Source organism: Apium graveolens, chromosome 10 (assembly GCF_009905375.1).
Source record: "Apium graveolens cultivar Ventura chromosome 10, ASM990537v1, whole genome shotgun sequence".
Taxonomy (NCBI): domain Eukaryota; kingdom Viridiplantae; phylum Streptophyta; class Magnoliopsida; order Apiales; family Apiaceae; genus Apium; species Apium graveolens.
Genome location: NC_133656.1, coordinates 33,677,846 through 33,688,088, shown reverse-complemented (window position 1 = coordinate 33,688,088; position 10,243 = coordinate 33,677,846). Strand labels below are relative to the sequence as shown.

Sequence of the window (10,243 nt, the reverse complement as noted above, 5' to 3'; positions counted from 1 at the left end):
GTCCAGCTTTCGCTTCTAGGGAGAAGCATTCAGATATTGTAATTGCTCGTTGCCATCTTCATCATCACTGTCAAAATCCCCCACTAAGGCCTTTTCCAATGCATCAGACATTAGCATGCGATCGAGTTCTGAAGTAACCGCAGAATCAATCACATCCACTTTTAAGCACTCCTCATCTTCTGTAGGGAATTTCATTGCCTTGAACACGTTGAAGGTCAAATCCTGATCTTGTACCCGCATAGTAAGTTCACCTTTCTGCACATCTATCAAGGTACGACCAGTAGCCAAGAAAGGTCTTTCCAAGATTATGGGAATCTTCTTATCTTCCTCAAAATCCAGAATAACAAAATCTGCAGGAAAGAAGAGCTTATCCACCTTGACTAGCACATCCTCCACTATGCCCCTTGGGTAAGTAATAGAACGATCAGCTAATTGTAGAGACATGTATGTGGGTTTTGGATCAGGCAAATCCAACTTTTTAAAGATCGACAATGGCATCAGATTGATGCTTGCTCCCAAATCACAAAGGCACTTGTCAAAAGTCAACTTTCCAATGGTACAAGGAATGGTGAAGCTACCTGGATCTTTAAGCTTTGGAGGTAACTTTTGCTGCAGAACAGCGCTGCATTCTTCCGTGAGAGCAACGGTCTCAAGGTCATCCAGTTTCACCTTCCTTGAAAGAATACTCTTCATAAACTTCGCATAACTAGGCATTTGCTCCAGAGCCTCAGCGAAAGGTATATTGATGTGAAGTTTCTTGAACACCTCCAGAAACTTACTGAACTGTTTATCCAGCTTTTGTTGCTGCAATCTCTTAGGAAAAGGTGGTGGAGGATAGAGCTGTTTCTCCCCTGTATTACCCTCAGGCAGAGTGTGTTCAACAGTAGTCTTCCTTGGTTCCGCCGCTTTCTCCTTTTGCTTAGCTTCTTCATCCCTAATTTCAGTTTCTCCTTCTTTTGCCTTTTCAGCATCAGCAACTTTCCCAGACCTTAAGGTAATAGCCTTCACTTGCTCTTTAACTTCCTTTCTGCCTGGTACTTCCGTGTCACTGGGGAGTGTGCCAGGTTGATGATTTAGCACTGCATTGGCTATTTCACCGATTTGATTTTCCAAGGTCTTGATAGCAACCGCCTGACTCTTGCATAACAGCTTAAGTTCATCAAAATCAGCACTAGTAGGTGCAGCTGAACTTCCCTGTTGAGGGTATGATTGCCTTTGAGCATACTGCTGTGGTTGCTGGAATCCAGGTGGATTAAACTGTTTACTCACACCTTGCTGATATGGTGGCTGAATAGCATTCTGATTATTACCCCAGCTGAAATTTGGATGATTTCTGTTGTTAGGATGATAAGTAGCTGGCATAGGCTGCTGTTGTAGCTGATAATTATTCACATACTGAACAGATTCATTAACAAGAGAATACTGATCCGTAGCATGAGAACCTGCACAAAGCTCACAAACCATAGCTATTTGATTAACTCCATATGTAGCTAGAGAATCAACCTTCATCGACAGCGCGTGGAACTGCGCTGCAATAGCAGTGGCTGCATCGACTTCCAGAATACCTGCTACCTTCCCAGGCATCATCCTCTGAGTTGGGTTTTGATGCTCATTTGCAGCCATAGTCTCGATAAGATTATAAGCCTCAGTATAGCTTTTAGCCCATAAGGCGCCTCCAGCTGCTGCATCGAGCATGGGCCGAGATTGGGCCCCCAAACCATTATAGAAACCAGTGATCACCATCCAATCGGGCATTCCATGATGTGGACACTTCCTCAACATTTCCTTGTAACGTTCCCAAGCTTCGCACATAGATTTTGTAGGTTGCTGCGCAAACTGAGTAAGAGCACTCCTCATAGCAGCAGTCTTTGCCATCGGATAAAACTTTACCAGAAACTTTTACGCAAGATCTTGCCAAGTAGTGATGGACCCAGCTGGTTCAGAATGTAACCAGTCCTTAGCTTTGTCCCTCAGTGAGAATGGGAAAAGCCTCAGCTTGATAGCCTCATCAGTCACTCCATTATACTTGAAAGTGCTGCAGATCTCGACAAAATTCCTTATGTGCATGTTGGGGTCTTCAGTTGCAGCTCCACCAAAAGAAACAGAATTCTGCACCATCGGAATAGTGCCCGGCTTGATTCAAAGGTGTTAGCTTGAATAGCCGGATGAAGAATGCTTGACTGAATGTCATCAATTTTAGGCCGAGAAAAGTCCATAAGAGCTGGATCAGCCTGAACAATACGATCACCCATGTTTACTGGTTCTTTCTGCTCAGTTCCCGAATCCGAATCTTCAAAATCTATCTTCTCCGGAATATCAAGAACTTCGTATATCTCCTCAGCTGTATCTAAAGTCCTCTTGCGAGTACGAGAACGAGTTTGCATAAACGCTCGCGTAAGTACCTGAAACATAACCAGAAATAATAAGTAACAACTACATCCTAATCACTGAGTCCTAATGACCAATGATGGTAAGTATATAAACTAAACAAATACGCCGAGTCCCCGGCAGCGGCGCCAAAAACTTGTTAGGGCGAAAATACGCGCTAATATTCATGCAAGTATACGCGTTCGCAAGTAATATAGAATACATTCTAGTCTGTTCCCACAGAGACTCAGACTAATTATTGTTTAATTAAACTCACGCACCAACGTATGATTACTTCTCAATTTTAAGACACTAACACTTAGAATTGTTGACTAAATATTAACTACAATTAATTACTTAATTAATCACTTAATTAACACTTCGAATTAACAATATTAAAACACTCATGAGATCACAACTTCGTTACTACTTCCTTCAATAGTTATTGTTATCACCTTTAGCATGTGACAGTGATGATATTAATCGAATAACACGAAACTGATAAAAGCCAACTTTCGTTGCACTCATACCATTCTACCAAGCATCCACAATTAAGATAGAAGTTGAATAGTAATCAATTATGTTGAGTTCCTATATGTCTACAGAAATTGACAACACAACGAATTAAGCACAAGTTATTCCTTTTGATTACACAGGGCGAATAAAACTGTTAGAGTTACCCACTAATCATGCACATCATACATGAACCTATGCTAGCATGGCAAGTTCTAAATCTCAAGATTCACCGTCACTTCAGAAGAGATTAACACCCTATCTTATATGTTTGCGACGCACATAAGATGAATACGCACAACCAATACTAGATATCATACAATCATCACACACTAAAGCATTAAACAATTAACTAAAGAATTCCATAGTAAATCCGTTGCGACCCCATGATCACGATTAGCCCATAATAGCACTTATCGTCATCATGGGTTCATATGAAATCATGATAAACAAACACAAGAAAATAATAACTAAACTAATTATATTAAATCGGAGTACGTCACAAGAGTAATTAAGTTCAAAGTAAGAAAACTAGCATCCAACGTTACAACGAAATAAGAATCACAAGAAAGTATGCTTCCTCTTCGTTGCTGTGTGCTAAAACGGTCTTCTTCCTTATCTCCTTCGCTCCTTGCTTAATACCACGACCCTCACTCGTGAAAATGTCTCCAAATCTACTTATATAATAGTCCCATAAAATTCATTATACATAAAGGTTGGAAGCCAAACAGAAGTAGAAGTCTAAAATATTTTATCTTTTTTCCCGACCCTGCGCGGCCGCTCAGCATAGCTGAGCGGACGCTCATCTTTCTGCGCGGCCGCTCAGTATAGCTGAGCGGGCGATCAGGACCCTATTGGAAAAATCCTGAGTTTGCTCCGTTTCTTCGCCGTAATATGCCCCTTTCTTTCCTCTCGCAATGGTGAACATATGCCAAGGCTTATTCATGATGATTACTCCTCTGAAATGCAACTAATACCCTGAAATGCATAAACACTAGAAAAACGCATCAAATACACAAAATACTTGATTTCAAGGCACCAATTTAAGCCATTTTAAGATGTTCTAAGTGGTATAAAATGCCACTTATTGCTGAGCGGCCGCGCAGAAAGCTGTGCGGCCGCTCACCTATGCTGAGCGGCCGCGCAGGATCGGGAAAAAAGATAAAATATTTTAGACTTCTACTTCTGTTTGGCTTCCAACTTCTATGTAATCTGAGTTTTATGGAACTATTATATAAGTAGATTTGGAGACTTTTTCATGAGTGAGGATCGTGGTATTAAGCAAGGAGCGAAGGAGATAAGGAAGATGACCGTTTTAGCACACAGCAACGAAGAGGAAGCATACTTTCTTGTGATTCTTATTTCGTTGTAACGTTGGATGCTAGTTTTCTTACTTTGAACTTAATTACTCTTGTGACGTACTCCGATTTAATATAATTAGTTTAGTTATTATTTTCTTGTGTTTGTTTATCATGATTTCATATGAACCCATGATGACGATAAGTGCTATTATGGGCTAATCGTGATCATGGGGTCGCAACGGATTTACTATGGAATTCTTTAGTTAATTGTCTAATGCTTTAGTGTGTGATGATTGTATGATATCTAGTATTGGTTGTGCGTATTCGTCTTATGTGCGTCGCAAACATATAAGATAGGGTGTTAATCTCTTGTGAAGCGACGGTGGATCTTGAGATTTAGAACTTGCCATGCTAGCATAGGTTCATGTATGATGTGCATGATTAGTGGGTAACCCTAACAGTTTTATTCGCCCTGTGTAATCAAAAGGAATAACTTGTGCTTAATTCGTTGTGTTGTCAATTTCTGTAGATATATAGGAACTCAACATAATTGATGACTATTCAACTTCTATCTTAATTGTGGATGCTTGGTAGAATTGTATGAGTGCAACGAAAGTTGGCTTTTATCAGTTTCGTGTTATTCGATTAATATCATCACTGTCACATGCTAAAGGTAATAACAATAACTATTGAAGGAAGTAGTAATGAAGTTGTGATCTCATGAGTGTTTTAATATTGTTAATTCGAAGTGTTAATTAAGTTATTAATTAAGTAATTAATTATAGTTAATATTTAGTCAACAATTCTAAGTGTTAGTGTCTTAACATTGAGAAGTAATCATACGTTGGTGCATGAGTTTAATTAAACAATAATTAGTCTGAGTCTCTGTGGGAACGAACTAGAAAGTATTCTATATTACTTGCGAACGCGTATACTTGCGTGAATATTAGCGCGTGTTTTCTCCCTAACAAGTTTTTGGACCAAAGACGAAATCAGATCATGACGCTATTTGGGTAATTATTGATTGGTTGACGAAGTCTGCACATTTCCTTCAAATTAACGAATGGTATTCTTTGGACAAACTAGTCAAGCGGTCTTTAGATGAAATTTTGACCAAGCATGGAGTTCCTATTTTAATTGTATGGGATCAAGATCCCAGGTTTAACTTAAGGTTTTGGATAAAATTCAAAGAATGTGTAGGAACTAAGTGGAATATGAGTGCCTCTTATCATCCCCAGATGGAAGGTCAGAGTGAGAGAACAATCCAGCCAATAGAGGATATGTTAAGAGTTTGCACTTTGGATTTCAAAGGAAACTGGGATGATCACCTGCCATTAATTGAGTTCTCTTATAATAACAGTTATCATGCCAGCATAGGAATGCCACCCTACGACGCTTTGTATGGACACAAGTGTCGGTCCCCACTTTACTGGGATGAAGCAGGAGAAAGGAAGTTATTGGGTCCTGAGTTAGTTCAGCAAACCAAGGACGCCGTTGTATTGATTCGGAAAAGATTAGAAGCAGCTCAGGATAAAAAGAAAAAGAATGCAAACTTGCATCAAAAAGATATGGATATAGAAATAGGATCATTGGTACTATTGAAAGTCTCATCTTGGAAAGGAATGGTAAGGTTTGGACAGAATGGCAAGTTAAGTCCTAGGTATATCGGACCGTTCGAGATATTGAGAAAGGTAGTTAAGGTTGCCTATGAGTTAGCACTGCCACCGCAGTTGCAGCACATTCATAATGTGTTCCACGTATCCATGTTGAAGTCATATATTCCTGATTTGAATCAAGTTATAGATTATGAACCAAATGAGATTCATCCAGATTTGTCCTACGTCGAGCGACCAATCCAGATCCTAGATCGTAAATAACGAGTCCTTAGAAATAAGTTTATTCCTACAGTTAAAGTACTTTTGGAGAAATCCTTGAGTATAAGAGTCTACTTGGGAGTTAGTGTTAGATATGCTTGACAAATATCCTCACTTGTTTAATTAGTTAAGATTCTGAGGACATAATCTTTTAAAGGGGGGAGGATATAATGACTTGTATACTTTTGTATTATTTAAAAGTATAATTGTGGAATAATTAATTAAACAAAATATGTGTATGGGTTCTGTCAGCTGTGTGCTGTCTTGTTAATATTTATGTTTGACTATTAGTGTACATGAATTATTTGTGTAATTAATTATTAAGCCGTATTATTTTGTTTCCGCTTTTAAAAGGGGTTTTATTGCAGATTTATTTTCATAAATATTTGGATTGTGTCTAAAATTATTTTTGTGGTTTTATAATTTCAATAATTATTTTTGGGATTTTATAAAATTTAGAAATCAATATCTCATTAATTATTTATCTTTAAATGATTTTCTGAGTACATTTACTTGTAAATTCAGTATTTAATTCCAGGATGCTTCAAAAATTACGAAATTCATATTTTATTATGTTTACAATATTTTGAGAATTTTAAAATTATTTTAGGAATTTTAGGATTAAATACACCCGCACATATGTTGGTTAAATGGTGAAATTGGGGCATGAGTTGTGAGTCGCAAATGCTTTAAAAACTATGAAAATTTTATTTTACTAATTTCTAAATATTCTAAGAATTTTAAAGTTATTTTTAATAATTTTCGGGTTTTATTTACGTATACGTCAGCCGTTAATTTTTGCAAAATACCTGCTACAATCGGAAACCGGGATCTGTGATACGTGTATAATTCTTATGAATTAGAATACACGTGTTTGTGTATTAGTGTGACAGCAGAAAGAAAAAAAATAAAATAAAAACCAAACCCCCCACCCCCCTGCTTCACCTTCGCTTCTCTTAATCTCTCTGTCGAACTCTCTCCCTCTCACATCTCTCAATCTCTCGCTCTCCTCTCTCTCTCTCTCTCTCTCTCTCTCTCTCTCTCTCTCTCTCTCTTCGTTCTTCCCTCCTTCGCCCTCTATTTCCGCATTTCCGGCTGCCGCCCTTCATTTTTCGGTGTGTTTTGTGATGGTTCTGTGTGTGCATATATATAGATTAAATAGTAAGAACTACAAAAGATAGAACATTAGAGCTACAACCCTTAACCACAATCCCCGAATCCACAGGAATGAGTTTTAACAACATTTAACATCTTAATTATTACAGACCAAAAATATCTACAGCCAAATTACTACACAAGTTTTAAACCCAAGGTTTACAACCCTTAGGGAACTACTAGTTCCCTACTTGCTCCAACATCTGACAATAGGCATACCCCGCGTCCCCAGAAGTCTTACGCGCGGTTTGCTTGAGACGGACCATCTTCGGGTTTCACTGAAGGGATAACATCAATAACAATATTAATGAGCAAAACGCTCAGCAAGTGAATAATAGGGTACAACAGTTTATAATATGCTTCAATAAAACAATAATAAAAGGTATATCAACAATATGAAATTTCAAGTAAAAGTTCAAGATTTTAATAAGTGAATGGAATTGAAATCACACAGCGCTATGAGCAATAAGGGGTGATCAGCCCACATCAAAGCTCTGAACCACATAACAAGTGATTCACTACTATTGAGGATCCTCGGCACACATTGGCCATATAAAACCATCAGGCTCCCCGCTACTGAGGTTTTAAAACTATAACAGTGACCGGCGCCTTAGTCTCGTCATATCATTCAATTCCTTTTTAATAACTCATTTCAAATTAAAAGGGTTCTTGATCAAGGACAATATAACAAGGGTTGGTATTGACAAAGTTTAAATGAGAGGATGATATTAGTGTTTGGGTTTCCAATGGAAATGAATCTAATGTATGAGGGTTTTAGGTTTCACTGGATATATATTATGGAAGTATTTGTAGGGAATTCACAGGGATACGAGGTAATATGTGATGAAAAGGGGGTCAATTCAAGTATGGAAGCGATTAACTAAGTTCAAGATCCAATTATTGAGTGATGTCAGGGACTAATCAATATTATTAAACAATAGTCAAGCATTCACAGGGTATTCAATCAGAAGAAATAGAATTATAAAGATAAGTTGAGAGTTCACTTATCTGAACTACGCTTACTGAGTACTTGAATGGAATCGTCTATGGGCTCATTACCTGGCCTCCTACTTGAAACCTACAATAATGGTACTCTTATCAATAACACTTGCTAACTACCCCTCCGCGTATAATTATATATGCAAATATATATATACATATGTATATATGCAGGCTTACAAGTATCATATGCATCAAAGAAATCACATGACCAAGTAACACACAAAAATTATGATTAATACTATTACTCCTCTTTTACAGACCTCAACTTATCCCAAAAATAGTAAGGCACACTTAGGCCTCACTCACAATGACTCACAAAACTAATGCATACTCTAAACTCTTCCCGGATGCATGCCTTGACACCACTTATGTGCCTCGGCACAAATATACATTTCTACCTTGGGCCTTCATTTAATTATGATTTCTACAGACTCTTATGACATAATGCAACTCCCAAACTAGACTTGACATCAAGGCCTCACTCATAAAGCATTTAAACATAATGCACTCCTCATAGGCTTCCTAATGCAACTCTTATGGTGACTCTCAGGTGTTTTGGTGGAAATGGGGTATCTCCACATTGGGCCTTCACTCCAAATAACTCTCTGAGGTTTCTAAGACTCTAGAATAACTTTCAAAGTTGGAATGACTCAAAAACCTCAATTAGGCCTCCCTAGGCCTTAAGTAGAAGTTGACACAAATCTGCCTTCCCTTCTTACCAATCTGCCTTGTTTTACCAACTTAAAGTTCACTTAAATTACTCAGTTATTGATTTTAATGACTTTTTAAGCTTCCTAAGACTTCATTATACTATTATAAACCAAGTCCCAAGGAATTTATATCCTAAAACATGGTTATAATGGGTCAAATATGGACTTGTACCAAATTTTCCCTATTCTGAGTTTCTCTCGGTTTTGTGCTTGTGCACCTAACCAAATGTATGATTTTATCCAATCTAAAGTTTCTGGACTCAATTACATACCAAGTCCTAACTCCACTGAACTTGGGTCTAACAAGGCATCACTAATGCATACCTAAAATGACCTAAACTTCTAGTGCTAAATTCTGTCCAAATAGGACTAATGCATCCCTTCCACCTTAACTCCCTTCTTAACCACCAAAACCAATGAACAAACCAACAACCAATCCTAATATCATTCTAACACCTACTGACCTATATTGCACAAGGTTGATTTTCATTTTATTATCACTATTACCAATTATCAAGGGGTCAAGAGAGGCAACCAACTAGACAACTTCATATCTCTAAGTTCTAAGCATAATTCGAATTATACACTTAGGTTAATCACTTGATACCTACTGATTTTAATCTCTTTTAATCATGCCATATTTAAAATATTAATTTAATACATAATTCGTGGCATGTTCCTCATGTAAATCAAGTATCAAAGCTCATAGCAAGCAAGTATGGTTTCCTAGTCTAAAATTACTTGTAAATCAACATGCAAGGGCTAATTTCATCATGCAAGGGCTATAACTAACATGCAAGTCTTAAAACTTAATATACTTGGAAAAAAACATAGCATTCAAGAGTTTAAACATTATAATTCATCATTTTTTGAAGCAAAAACGTTTTATAAGCAACATGCAAAATCATTTTCATAGAAATTTCTAAAGAACAATCCATATACATTCGGCTCTTTTAATAAATCATTGCCAAATGCTATGAACAAGATTGTGACTTAGAATGTTGAAGTAAAAATACTTCTCCAAGACCATATCAAGTCCATATCTTTAAGCCCTTGTGATTTTAGTCCTTAAATCCATGAAAATTCAAGGCTTAAATCTTGGCTACAAGAACACATCAACACATAATAAAACATACCTTTTATTAGCCAAAATTTCGAAGTATAAATGTGGGAATATGAGTGAATTAGCTCCTTGATCAAAGTGTTTGAGAAAATAAAAAAAATGAAAGAAGAGGGGGAGGGGGTGGCTTCAACCGAATGGAGAGAAAGGAGAGGGGAGGGATTGAAGTGTGTGTGCAAAATGATAGAGTAAGCTTGTGTT

At 37.4% G+C, this 10,243-nt stretch overlaps 1 non-coding gene across 1 annotated transcript; it reads left to right on the top strand.

Annotated features, from left to right (window-relative positions):
• The first annotated feature begins 1,753 nt into the window (after window positions 1-1,753).
• Window positions 1,754-1,860, top strand: LOC141694315 (small nucleolar RNA R71). The gene has a single exon (XR_012563633.1). It is a non-coding gene; the product is annotated as a small nucleolar RNA R71 (small nucleolar RNA).
• The last annotated feature ends 8,383 nt before the right edge of the window (window positions 1,861-10,243 follow it).